This window comes from Ipomoea nil, unplaced genomic scaffold (assembly GCF_001879475.1).
Source record: "Ipomoea nil cultivar Tokyo-kokei standard unplaced genomic scaffold, Asagao_1.1 scaffold0480, whole genome shotgun sequence".
In the NCBI taxonomy this organism is placed as follows: domain Eukaryota; kingdom Viridiplantae; phylum Streptophyta; class Magnoliopsida; order Solanales; family Convolvulaceae; genus Ipomoea; species Ipomoea nil.
The window spans coordinates 3,087,473-3,102,296 of NW_017616908.1; positions in this window are offsets into that span (position 1 = coordinate 3,087,473).

The window sequence follows — 14,824 nt, forward strand, 5'->3', positions numbered from 1 at the left end:
TAAAGCGCAGTCGGTTACCAAATCTCGTTGTGGGATGACTCGGTGACCTTACGAGTCATCTCATTTCCTTGTGGGTCCTTAATGACCCTTGAAGTCTTGGCACGAATGTGCTCTTTCCCCTTTTGCTTAGCACCATGGACTACGTAGTTCTTGATTCCATACAACTTGTAAGAAGTCCTCTGATTTGCTCGAACGACGTCCATGGTTTGGAGGAGTCCCGGTTTAGCATTTTGACTTTTAAGGTCTTCGTGGGTTCTTGGCACGAGTTCCCAACTCGCCTCCTTGGTTTGCGCAATCCTTTATGCCAAACATCCCTAGTCGGTTGTATTGTAGGATCCAACTTCAATTACTCGTGCAAAGTAATTGATTTTGATTTCCGATGGTGCCTCGTGCGTCAAGGTCTTTTACGTAGGATACTATGTTTGGGTGGTCCATGGTTTCTTATCCGAGACTCACATTCATCAATCGAGGCACACAAGTGCGCCGCAAATCAATAAAATGAGGGTTAAGAAATCAGCACATTGTACCAGTGGGCGCGGGGTGGGCGGTCGTCCGCCTGCCAAGCTCCTGCCAAGGACCCGCCAAGGTCCTGTCAAGGACCTGTTGGGGACCCGCGGGAAAATGACTAGGAAGAGTCAATTCCCTCGGGAAAGACCCCAAAAAGGCACCGATTCATGTCCTGACAAGTCCCATGTCCTTGTGCACTAAAAGGGGTTTGAATACATAGGATGACCCATTGTACAATGTTTATTGATCCTTAAGCACGAGTTCTAGATGAGTCAAGACTCTTGCATGTTCGTTCCGCTTAGTAGGTCGGGTCCGATTTCCAATCAGCAACCTCGTCATCTTCACTGGGTAGTTTGGTTATAACCCAACTTCGTCTTCTCCTTGCTTGATTAAGGGTAAGCCCTCTTGGTTCTTCTTGGAGTTCGGCTTGTCGCCCACTCTTTGTTCAATCCTTTGGTGACCGAGTGCTCGGTGATGCATTTCCCTTCCTTGGGATGCATTTGATTGACTGCTCTTGACGTCGCATGGTGTAATGGCGACTTTGCGTGTCTCACGTACTTCTCATGGTGCCTTAAAACCATCAAGGTCCTTGTTTCAGGGTAAGATCCTTATTGCTGGGAGGTTCTAGTTGTATGATACCTTCCATGTGTTCGTTGCCTCTTCTTGTCATATCGAGCTCCTTTCGGCGATTCGTGCCAACAATTAGGAATGGGTGTCGTTGTCGTACTACATTTCTTCCTTGCATTCTAATTGGCGTTCCCAGTCTCCGGGCTGGGATAGTTGCGCCCATTCGTGACTAGTTCCGAAGGGGTTCGCTCATGCTGGAGGGAGCGGCTTCCCACTTCTGTTACTTCTTCTTTCGGGTTTGTTCCTGGATTCCGTGTTTGGAGTAGTTGGATTTGGTAGAGATTAGAGGCACTGGAGTAAGCCTCGTCGAGAGTCCGAAGTCTGCTTACCACTAGTGCTTTTCGGGCTTCAAAGTTGAGGCCCTATACGAATCTCTCTACTCCGGTTACCTCGGTGGGACTAGTTCTAGTGTGAAGGGTGCTAGTTCAAGGAATCGTTTGTTGGTATTCCGTGATGGTAGTTGTCCCTTGTCTTAGATGGAGGAACTCTTCGTATATGGATGCTTTTACGTGTGTTGGATAAAACCGCTCTCGAAGTCGCGCCTTGAGGTGTTCCCAGTTGAACCCCGGTTCTTGTTGGTAAGTGGGACCCTCGTGGATCTACCAGAGATCGGCCTCGTGTCCGAAGTAGAACGAGGCTACCTCCATGCGGCGTTCCTCTGGGCGTCCTACTAACTCGAGGATTTTGTCGAGGGTTCGGATCCATTCTCCCAGGATTACGGGATCCTCTTCTCCTGAGGATGTGGGTGGTCGATGGTTAGAGACTTGTCGGGCGAAGTCTGCGTTTTGCGTTCGAAGGAGGCGGTGGGGGATTTCTTGTACTTGGTTGCCCACGCAGGCGCGGGGTGGGATCGTCCTTGTAGTCGTGCCCCTAGGCACTCCTAGTTGGACCCCCGGTTGTTACCCATAAGTGGGTCCTTTTGGATTTATCAAAGATCAGCCTCGTGTCTTTGAACGAGGCTATCTCTACGTGGTGCTCCCCTGGGCATTCCATTAACCCGAGGATTTTGTTGAAGGTTCGGATTCTTTCTGCGAGGATTGTGGGGACCTTGACTGTTTTCTTGTTGGCGCCGTGCTGCTGGTCTTTAGGGCCAATGTTCATTGTAGTGATGGGTCAGTGTGCCGCACCCTTACCTTGGTGTGGTAAGCGTAGGGGGGTTCTTTAAGTCATGGAGGGATAAAGTGAGGGGAGGTTATGTGTAGGTTTCACAATCTCACCGCGCGTCCTAAGATTTCTGAGTCCTATGTTCCTAGGTACCTAGAGTTCAAGCATAATGTCCTAAAGTCCGGTCTTAAGAGTCTTATCCTAGGGTCAAACTTAGGCTCTGATACCAACTGTAACACCCTAGATTTTTAAGACTTTTTAAAGCTTATAATAAAGGTAGAATCTTATTAAATCCCAGAATATAATACAAGTGTTCGGGGTGCTATGCCACACCTGGGCTAGAGAACCCAGATGCACAGGCTAACTAACTAATATCCTCAAAAGCATAAATGTATAAACATGGCACGCAGGCCGAAAGGGAAACTATCTATTTCTACACTCCGAGTTCTAGCGCGCTCCAGTGACTTAATCTCCTGTGCCTGAAAGCCAAATATATCTGTTCAGCGAGAGATGCTGGTAACCCACTCCAACGCGTTGAAATACAATACATATAGCAAATATATATAGATATATAAAGAAACCATTTGAGCATGAAGATATATCCTACGAACTCTAGCTTTAAAACCGGGGACGACTCGACAGTTAAAGCCAGACGCAAGCATTGTTATAACAGTCATAAGCAGTTTACAATAGATAAGGCAATTAAGGCAAGCATAACCGATGATCATAACTCAACATAAACAGTCTTAACATAAATCTCCCAGTCACATCTGTCAAGATAGCCATAACCACAACTCTTCCACCTCTCAACACGTAGCACACTTTGTTGGCGCCACAGGACCAATCGCATGCCCATACATGAGGGTCAGCGCATATAGCTCTGACACGGCCCGCAGCACCCTGCCCCGTATCCACACGGAGGAATCATCGCTTTGGCTCCCAATGAACCAAAGCCCATAAGAACGTGCACTCTGACTGTAGCCAGGAAACCCATCTGACTACAGCCGGCCTCCGAACCCTCTGTTCAGGAGGTGTCGTCTGATTGCAGCCAGGAATTCCCATCTGACTACAACCAGCTTCTGGGCCGCTGCCCAGGATAACGTCATCTGACTGCAGCCAGGAAACCCATCTGACTACAGCCAGCCTCCGAACCCTCTGTTCGGGACAACCAATCCGATCCTTTACCGAATTGGCAACACACACACACATAACACATAGCAAGCACATGCAACCCACATTACACGTTGGGAGGGGAATACGACGTATAAAATAAACCTATGCGTGATCCATCACTAACTAAGAATTGCCTTACGGGGTTCATACTTCTTCCACCTAGGTCAACGGGGTACCAATTCACTAGCATGCATTATACTCGACTCACAAACCTACGAACGGTACCCGAAATATCAAACTAGACATCGACACGACAAACGGGGTCCGTTGGGACACCACGGGGATCGGGGAAACATCAAACGGGGTAGCCGGGGTCCCGAGGGGGGGGGGTACTCCAGCGGGTAGCCGGTGGGTGGGGGTCACCCGCCGGCTGCCCGCCGGAACAGTGTTTCCGGGCAGCGGGTTGCCGGTGGGCAGCTGCCCGCTGCCGGAACAGTAAAACCGGCCGTGGGTAGGTGGCGGGTCCCCTACCCCCCACCTACCCCCCACTGACTCCTTTCACAATTTTTCCGTCCCGGGAACCGATGTGGAACCCGAAACCATGCTTAGACACTTTACAACGTAATTAACGGCAACACGTAGACAATAAACGGATCGAATACGAGAAACGAGCAACACTTATCCTATCATGCTTTTCTAAACACAATCAACTCCCAAACATGCGATTTCCCACCCGATAATCCAAGAATAACATCATACGATATAACCTAGGGTTCTAATCACTTTTATGTTAACAAGAATACGATTCGTCTTCTAATTGCAAGATTCGGTAAGAACAACACATAATCGTCAAGGATGCCAATCAATCATCAAGAACATCATAATCATCAAGAACAATACACAATCATCAAGAATACCAATTAATTATCAAGAACCTCATAATTATTAAGAAACTCCCAATATCAAGATTATCAAGATTCCCCATGGAATCATCAATTCAACACCAATAGTAATAAACATCATAATCACGCCATTCATCATAAACGAGGGAAACCCTAAGGGGAAATCATAACTATGAAAATAGGTTTTGTTGAGACATGGGTTACCTCTTAGCCTTAATTAATTCCTTAGCTATGAAGGATCTTTCTTTAAGCTTTCTTGATTTCTTGATTTCTCCTAGGGGAATTCTTGGAGCTCTTTCGGTGGTGAGAGATTATTGTGGTGGGAATTCTAGGTGCCTTCTAAGTTCCCTATTTATATATTTAAGACTCCAAATTAGGGTCTGAATAATATGGGTTTATTAATTCTTATAGGACTAAGAGTCCATGATCCTCATTGGACCATATTAATTAAAGCGGGTCCTAATCGTAATCTAAATAGTAAGAGACCTACTTCTTTTATTCCTAATAGATGACTAGGTCTAGGATTCCTGGTTAGAATTCGAATAATAAAAGGTTTACTTTCTTTATTCCTAATAGGCTTAAGCCTCTAATTTAGGCAAGGGTCCACGGTTCATGGTGGACCATATTAATTAATTAAAGGGGAACCTAACATAATTAAATCATATTTAATTACTATTAGCGGGATTAATGAAATAATTAATCCAGGATTGAAGGCCGTAACACGGGGTGTTACATGCTTGCTATGTGTTATGTGTGTGTGTGCTACCCCAATTCGGTTGTGATCGGATTGGTTATCCTGAGCTGCGGTTCAGAAGCTGGCTGCGGTCAGATTGGTATTCCTGTCTGCGGTCAGATGGCATTCTCTTGGGCTGCGGTCCACCGTTTGGTTGCGATTAAACGTTTCTATACGAGCTGCGGTTCGTCCTTTATCCTGGCTGCGGTCAGATGACACTCTCTTGGGCTGCGGTCCACTGTTTGGTTGCTATCAAACATTATGATGAGCTGCGGTTCATCGGTCGGTTGCGATCGACCTCCCCGTGTTGCGATACAGGGCATGGTGTTGCGGGGCCTTGTCAGAGCTATATGCGCTGACCCTCATGTATGGGCATGCGATTGGTCCTGTGGCGCCAACAATGTGCATTACGTGTTGCGATATGGATGAGTTATGACTATGAGTTCCTTGGAATGTTACTATGGGTTTCATATTGGGGATTGTTTATGATGGGTTATGATTACTGCTTATGCTTTGCCTTAATTGCCTTATCTATTATGAACTGCATATGCTTGCTACAACTGTTGCTTGTGACTGGCCTTATCTATCGAGTCATTCCCGGTTTTAAAGCTAGAGTTCGTAGGATATATCTTCATGCTCAAAATGGTTTTCGTATATCTATATATATATTGCTATATGTATTGTATTTCAACGCGTTGGAGTGGGTTACCAGCATCTCTCGTTGAACAGATATATTTGGCTTTCAGGCACAGAGAATTAGAGCACTGGAGCGCGCTAGAACTGGAGCGTAGAAGTAGTGTAGTTTCCCTTTCGGCCTGCGTGCCATGTTATGCATTTACATTTCGGAGAATAGTAGTTAGACAGCCTGTGCACCTGGGTTCTTTAGCCCGGGTGTGGCATAACACCCCGTACACTTATGTTACGCTTTGGGATTTAATGAGATATTACCTTTATTATATAAGTTTTAAATGTCTTGAAAATCTGGGTTGTTACAGTTGGTATCAGAGCCTAAGTGTGACCCTAGGATAAGACTCTTAAGAACGGACCTTAGGACACTAAGCTTGAACTCTAGGTACTTAGGAACATAGGATTTAGGAATCTTAGAACGCGCGGTGAGATTGTGAAACCTACACATAACTTCCCCACACGTTACCCGTCCTCATTCTAAAACCCTTCCCCACTTATCACTTCGTAAGAAGTACAACAGACTCTAATCTAACACTCTTATAAACCCTGACCAGAAAGACGATAACATGGCACCGAACAGAAGACAATCAAGGACTCCGGAACCCGCCACTGACGACCCCTTGACCCAAACTCTACAGCAACTAACACAAGTCGCGTAGGCACTAAGTGACGCGGCCCTTCGCAACGTCAGACCCCCACCACCTCCGACAAACGCAAACTCAGACATCGCCCGACAAGTTTCAAATCACCGGCCACCCACGTTCTTCGGAGAAGAAGACCCCGCGGTCCTAGAGGAATGGATCCGGACTCTTGATAAGATTCAAGGGGTGGTAGAATGCCCGGAAGAACGCCGCGTGGAAATAGCCTCGTTCTACTTCGGACACGAGGCCGATCTCTGGTGGATCCACGAGGGACCCACCCACCGACAAGAACCGGGGTTCAACTGGGAAAGCCTCAAGGCACGGCTGCGTGAACGGTTCTACCCAACTCACGTAAAAGCATCCATGTATGAAGAGTTCCTTCATCTAAAACAAGGAACGGCCACCGTCGTAGAGTACCATAAACGGTTCCTCGAACTGGCACGCTTCGCGCCCGAACTTGTCCCCACCGAGGTAACCAAGGTAGAAAGATTCGTATCGGGCCTCAACTTCGAAGCCCGGAAGGCACTAGTGGTATGTAGGCCCCGGACCCTCAACGAGGCTTACGTCAGTGCCGCAAATCTCTATCGAATCCAACTACTTCAATGCGGAGTTCAAGAATAGATGCGAAGAAGGAACCCCGGAAGTGGGGCACCGCCGGTGAAAAGAGCAAGGAACGACATCGGTACGAGATCAAATAACCCGACCAACCCAAGACCACCCCTGGAGACCAATGAAGCTAACCCAAGGAGCTTCCCTTGCCCGAGGTGCAACAGAAGCCACAGAGGCAAGGACTGCGCGGGCAACCCCTGGCGATGCTTCAACTGCGAGGAGGAAGGACACAAGGCCTTCCAGTGCACCCGACCCCAAAGACCGCGCCCCGCCACCGCGGGTCAGCACGAGGGCACCGATCATCAAGGGAATTACGGCGCTCCCGGGAAGGTATTCTTTATGAGCCACACTCAAGCCAACCTCGGGGACGAAGAGGACCTAGAAGGGGGAGACCCAATCCCGGAAGACGAAGACCATGCGGAACCCACCGAAGAAAATCCCGAAAGCGAATTCTGTCTAGGATAAGCCATCACCCCCTTGTAACCGCCCCCTGTATCGTATAGACCACCTATTTAGTTTAATTACTTCGGAAACATTATGTCTACTTAGCTTAGCTATTTAGAAAGTATTATGAATAAAGATTTCGTTGATCAAGATCCAATACAAGGTAAAGCACAAGTTATGTCGTCAACTCAACCCTTTCCCCACTAAAAGACGAAATAAGGAAAAAAACAAAGGAAGACCACACCACCAAGTAATACCTAATATCACCATTAGGAATTAAACTCTAGACCTCCCATTTACAAGTCCAAACCCTTAACCACTAGCCCATGTGTGTTTCTTGAAACCACAAGGGAACACCCTCTTAATAAACCCCTCCAAATCCCTAAAACCCATAAAATCCCCAAATCATAAACCCTCCTCCTTCTTCCCCAAATCACCCAACCCCTCTTTTTCTCTCTCACAACCCCCCCCCCCCCCCTAATACCTCGCCGGCCGACCACCTTAGACGCACCACAACCCGCGACGCCGCCCCAGTCACACGCCGCCCGCCGGCGCTCTCCGTGAAAACGAGCGAAAAACCATCGCCGGAGACTCGCCGGAAAAGCTCGCCGGAAAACCGCTGTCGCCACCGTACCGGAAAAAGGAGTCGCCGGGAAACGCCACCAACACACGATCGTCATCATGCCAAAGAAGCCTCTCGGAATCCGCACCCCAGAGTGGAACAATGCCGATTACACCGTAATCGGAGGTAAAGCACTCGAACCCGACCAATTCTCTCCGGAATTGGTTGACATGCTTAAACATCAAGGGCTTTTAGATACTTACCTCGCCATCAAGGGGGACACATACCCCGACTTGGTAAAAGAGTTCTACCAACACCTTGTGGCCACCAAACGGGGTGACAAGATAGAAATTGCCACCAAGGTCCGTGGCAAGGAAATTGTGCTTTCCGAAGGCCGGTTGGCCAAACTCTTGAAATTGACCACCACGGGTGTGTCCAGCTATGACCGAAAGGGGTGGATTGACACCCAAACTACGGGGTACAAGGACTACCTCGGATACTTGCTCGGGAAAGAGGACGGGTTCACCTCGGCCACTCGACCAAACCGAAAATGGTTATCGGCGGAGCAAAAGGTATTGGTTATGATTGTAACCGATAGCCTCTTGCCAACCAATAACAAGAGCAAGGACGTAGGGAGTTTGGAGTGCACCTTTGCGTATCTCCTAAAACACAAAATCAAGTTCAACCTGCCGGCACTCATGCTAAAGCATATGGAATTCTGTAAAACGAACAACCGGCTTAGCCTACCCTACGGGATGATCCTAAGCTGGATCCTGGAGAAAAAAGGGTGGATCTAAGCCACACCGAGGTCAAAACTCGAAATGGTATGGTTTTCAATGCCCAAAACCTTCGCCGCAACGACATCTACTACACCGAGGGAGGACATTACCTCACCCTCGAAGAAATTTGCCAAAAACCCGAGGAAGAACGAAGAGAATTGGTTGACCGGTTGGACATCTCCAACAAGAAGCTCAAGCGAGCCTTGCAGGATTGTGGGGGCTCGGAGGGAAATGAGGAGCAGGAGGAGGATGACGGGCCTAACCCGTCAGTGCAACCACGATCAGGAAGGGACCCGAGGGGTCAAAATGAGGGCTCTGTCAATGAGCGCATTCTCGCACAGCTCAATCGGCAAAACCAAATCATGGAAGAAGGGTTCTCATCCTTGATTCGCACCACACGCGCACTCGATCAGAGGGTGGCAGCAATCGAGGCCGCCTTGGGCACTCGTGGAGCGTCCAGTTCCAGCGCAGGAAACCGAGGTACACCCAGAACTTCTCTATCACAACGCCACCAAAAGTACAGCCTACCCTGAACCAAGACAAACGTAGGGCCACATTCCTACCCAGGAGGCCGAGCTACGAGACGTCTAGGGGTGAAAGGGTGGACTATGACACCGGGCTTCGAGGACGAAGCCCCTTGTAAGGGGGGGAGAGTGTAACACCCCGTGTTACGGCCCCTTAAGACCACTTAATTAATTAATCTATAACCCATGAGAAAGAATAAGTTATTATGATTAAGTTGGGATAAAGGCCCACCATAGTCCGTGGACCCCCATCCCTAAAGCCCAATACCTAATCCTAGGAAGATTAAACCCCATAGCATATAAATAGGGAACTTAGAAGGCATTTAGAACCCCCACCACAATAATCTCCCACCACCCAAGGAACTCCAAGAATTCCCCTAGGAGAAATCAAGAAATCAAGAAAGCTTAAAGAAAGATCCTTCATAGCCAAGGAATTTAATTAAGGCTAAGAGGTAACCCATGTCTCAACAAAACCTATTTTCATAGCTATGGTTTCCCCTTAGGGTTTCCCCCATATTGTTGTAAATGGCGATTTATGATGATTATTGTTGATATTGATATAATGATTCCATGAGGAATCTTAATAATCTTGATATGGGGAGTTTCTTGATAAATATGATGTCCTTGATGATTAATTGGGATTCTTGATGATTATGTGTTGTTCTTGATGATTATGATGTTCTTGATGATTAATTGGTATCCTTGATGATTATGTGTTGTTCCTGCCGAATCTTGCAATTAGAAGACGAATCGTATTCTTGTTAATATAAAAGTGATTAGAACCCTAGGTTGTACCGTATGCCTTGATTCTTGGATCATCGGGCGGGAAATCGCATGTTTGGGTGTTGATTATGTTTAGAAAAGCATGATAGGTTATGTGTCGTTCGTTTCTCGTATTTGATCCGTTTATCGCCTACGCGTTGTAGTTAATTACGTTGCAAAGTGTCTAAGCATGGTTTCGGGTTCCACGGTGGTTCCCGAGACGTAAATGTGATAAAGGAGTCAGTGGGGGGTAGGTGGGGGGGTAGGGGACCCGCCACCTACCCACTGCCGGAACAGTGTTCCCGGCAGCGGGCGGCCGGCGGGCGGGCAGCTGCCCGCCGGCGACCCGCTGCCCGGAACAGTAACTCCGGCGGGCAGCCGGCGGGTGGCCCCCACCCACCGGCTACCCGCTGGAATCTCACCCCACTCGGGATCCCGGCTTCCCCGTTTGATATTTCTCCGACCCCCGTGGTGCCCCAACGGACCCCGTTTGTCGTGCCTATGTCCAGTTTGGTGTTTCGGGTACCGTTCGTAGGTTTATGAGTCTGTTATATCGCATGCTAGTTGAATTGGTATCCCGTTGACCTAGGTGAAAGAAGTATGAACCCCTTAGGACTATTCTTAGTATGTGACAGATCACGCATAGGTTTGTTACACGCTTTACCCCCTTCCCAATGTGAAACGTGGGTTTGCATGTGCTTGCTATGTGTTATGTGTGTGTGTGCTACCCCAATTCGGTTGCGATCGGAATGGTTATCCTGAGCTGCGGTTCAGAAGCTGGCTGCGGTCAGATTGGTATTCCTGGCTGCGGTCAGATGACATTCTCTTGGGTTGCGGTCCACCGTTTGGTTGCGATCAAACGTTTCTATACGAGCTGCGGTTCGTCCTTTATCCTGGCTGCGGTCAGATGGCACTCTCTTGGGCTGCGGTCCACTGTTTGGTTGCGATCAAACATTATGATGAGCCGCGGTTCATCGGTCGGTTGCGATCGACCTCCCCGTGTTGCGATACGGGGCATGGTGCTGCGGGGCCGTGTCAGAGCTATATGCGCTGACCTTCATGTATGGGCATGCGATTGGTCCTGTGGCGCCAACAATGTGCATTACGTGTTGCGATATGGATGAGTTATGACTATGAGTGCCTTGGAATGTGTCTATGGGTTTCATATTGGGGATTGTTTATGATGGGTTATGATTACTGCTTATGCTTTGCCTTAATTGCCTTATCTATTATGAACTGCATATGCTTGCTAGTGAGTCACCCATCCTGATGTACTGAAGGTGTTAGCTCTAGACGAAGATGGACAAGATTGTGTTGCTATTACCAATGTTGTTTACAAAGATGTTTCAATAATGTGTAAATACAATCGGTGATATTATGTTTTTTTTAATGGCAAAATTTCTATATACCTAGACAAAAAATATATTTTTCATACAAATGAATTAGGATATCAATTCATTTTTATAACTAAGTTGCTAAAGAACGAGAACATTTGCCTAATTTATAAAAATACTGAACAATGATAAATAAAATCTCCAAAGCTACAACACCACATGCGTACATCTACACATTAGCTATTAATTTGAGCAATTATTTGCTCAAATTCAAGTAATGATAACATAAAAACACAAAGGATCCAAACCATACCTTCAATTGAGTATATAATATTTGATGTTGTAATTTAAATAATTATATATCGATCCAAATTTTCTTAACATATTACAACAAATTCATTCACTGCATCGCACGGGTGAAAATACTAATAATAATAATAATCCAAACAAAACTAAATACAAAATAAAAATAAAATTTAAAAAAAAAAAAAAAAAAAAAAAAAAAAAAAAAGGAGCCACGGGCTCCCTTTGTAAATGATGTGGGATCATTTTGATCCCACATTGAAAATATTTGAAAAGATGAGCTCTTGAACTCTTCTATAAGAGATACAAACATAATTGTTTGTCCATCAATGTGGCAAGTATTGAGAAGCCGAAATGTTCTTATTTAAGAAACCTTAGCTTTGTTTCTTTTTAAGTTTTTTATTATTTATTTATTATTAGTGGGGTTTGGGAAAGATTAACCCAAAATGTATGTGTTGTTTTAGTTTTTAACAGTTTGGAGCAAATTACTAAGTTATTAAATAATATTTTGGTGTTTTGATTAAAGATATATTGTTAAAATAGCAAATTTGTTAAAATTTTGACGAAATTGTCAATCTAACTCTATAATAAAGCAATAACTTTTGTCAAGTACATTTTCCCGCTCAAAGAATACTGTGCCGTTTTGAGTGATTAACATTAGCCGGAATTAGAAATGCATGCCTTTCATATTTGGCATTTGTTGCTGAGCATCCTCTAGCCATAATAATAAATGTTGTTTATATTTCCGATTGAAAGTTTACTATAACCAAGGTTAATAAATACTGAGCTCAGTATTGCAGGTCATTGAGTAGCCGCATTATTAATTCCCTTTTATATTTCCCATATGAAAAAAATTGAAAACCCATTTGGATTACATCAGACTTAACTCATTGTTATTAAAGAACAATTGTAATTGTAATATTGTATGCAAAATTGCAGTGCCTTTGGACTTTTCATTCTTCAACCGATTTGATGACTTTTCGTTGTTCAAAGCAAAATGATAATGCTTTGTATTACATTTATTGCAACTGCAATTTGGTCGTTTCATCTTTCAAGAATAATACATAAAATACATAATAAATTCACCGTGTATATATATAGCACTCAAACAACATCATTTTCATTGTTAACACAGTTCATATCAGACAGTCAAGAAAAATGTCTTCTCAATACATACTTGTGAAGCAAATTAGTCCATTACACACTAGAAGAGTAATATGGGTCAGATTAGTAATTAAGAACGTACGAAACTTCATGAAGTAGGGGAGAAAAATTGAGCAAAAGTAAAAATGGTATGTTTCAAGATAAAGACGGTAATGCTATAATTTGTTTTTATTTTATTTTATTTATTTATGTTTTTTTTTCTTTTTTTTTGTATTAACAGTGTAAAGACATAAATCTTAAATTTTCCTTTTTTTTTAGGGAACATACATTCATAGAAATGTTTAGAAGGAATTTTTTTTGATTTGGGTTTAGGTAATTATTTTCTGTTAATATATCTACATTCTGGTGCACTACGGTGCATGTTCAATCATGCACCGCACGTTAGACACTACAGTGTGTCTAAACTGAGCAACTTAGTTTATTTATTTATTTTTTATTATTTTTTAGCAGTTTGGAGCAACTTATTGAATTATTAAATAATATTTTTGGGCATTCAAAAAAAATATTTTTGGTGTTTTGATTAAAGATAAATTATTAAAATGGTGAATTTTTCAATAATAATAATAATAATAATAATAATAATAATAATAATAATAATAATAATAATAATAATAATCCAAACAAAACCATATACAAAATAATTTTTTTTTTAAAAAAAAAAAAAGACAAAAGGGAGCCACGGGCTCCTTAATGTTTGAAAAGGTGAATTTTGCTCCTCTTACAAACATGATTGCTTGCCCATCAATGTGGGCAAGTATTGAGAAGTCCAAAGTCTTCTTTTTGTTGTTGTTGTTGAGAAGTAAAAGAAAATTAAAACTGGAAAGCAAATATTTCAATAATAATATTTTATATCATCAAATAGTAAAGACATATTTTAAAAAAATAGTAAAGGTATTATTAAAAATGAAACGAAAATATTCCAATAACAATATTCTACATCATCAAATTAAAATGGAACAGAAATTAGGTAAAAATATCACTGTATTTATATTCTAATTGACTAATTGACTGAAAATTAAAAAAAATAATTGATTGAAAATGAATCTAATATTATTATTGACTGAAAATATAAAGGAAATTAATATTAATAATGATTGCAAATAAAAAATGATCCATAATTGACTAAAATAAAAAAATAAATGGTCAAATAATTGCATTTTAATTAAAAATAGATTGGAAATTAAAAATCGGAGAAAATATTTCAATAATAATATTCTACATTATTAATAGTAAATGCATATTTTAAACAATAGTAAAGGTAAATTAAAAATGGAATGGAAATATTTCAATAATAATAATATATATATCATCAATTAAAAATTGAACGAAAATTAAGTAAAAATATCACTGCATTTGATAATTTAATTGTCTAATTAACTGAAAATAAAAAAGAGTAATTGACTGAAAATGAATCTGATATTACTAATTGATTGAAAATATAAAAAGATAACTAATTGAGTGATATTCTAACATTATATATTTTCACCCGAGTAAATCGTCCTGATTGATTGAAGGTGTTAGCTCTAGACGAAGATGAACAAGATTGTGTTGCCACTACCAATGTCGTCTACAAAGAGATTTCAATAATATATAAATATAATCGTTGATATTACGTTTTTTTTTAATGAAAAAATTGCTATATATCTAGACAAAAAAAAAATATTCCATACAAATGAATAAGGATAACAATTCATTTCTATAACTGAGTTGTTAGAGAACAAACACATTTACCTAATTTATGAAATTCTAACCAATGATAAATAAAATCTTCAAAGTTATAACACCGCACGCGTACATCTAGACATTAGCTATTAATTTGAGCAATTATTTGCACAAATTCAAGCAATACTAACATCAAAATATATAAACGACCCAAATCATATCTTTAATTGCACTATATAATATTTGATGTTCAAGTTTAAATAATTATATATCGATTCATATATTCATAATATATTACAACAAATCTATTCTGTGCATCGCACAAGTGCAAATACTAGTAATAATAATAATAATAATAATAATAATA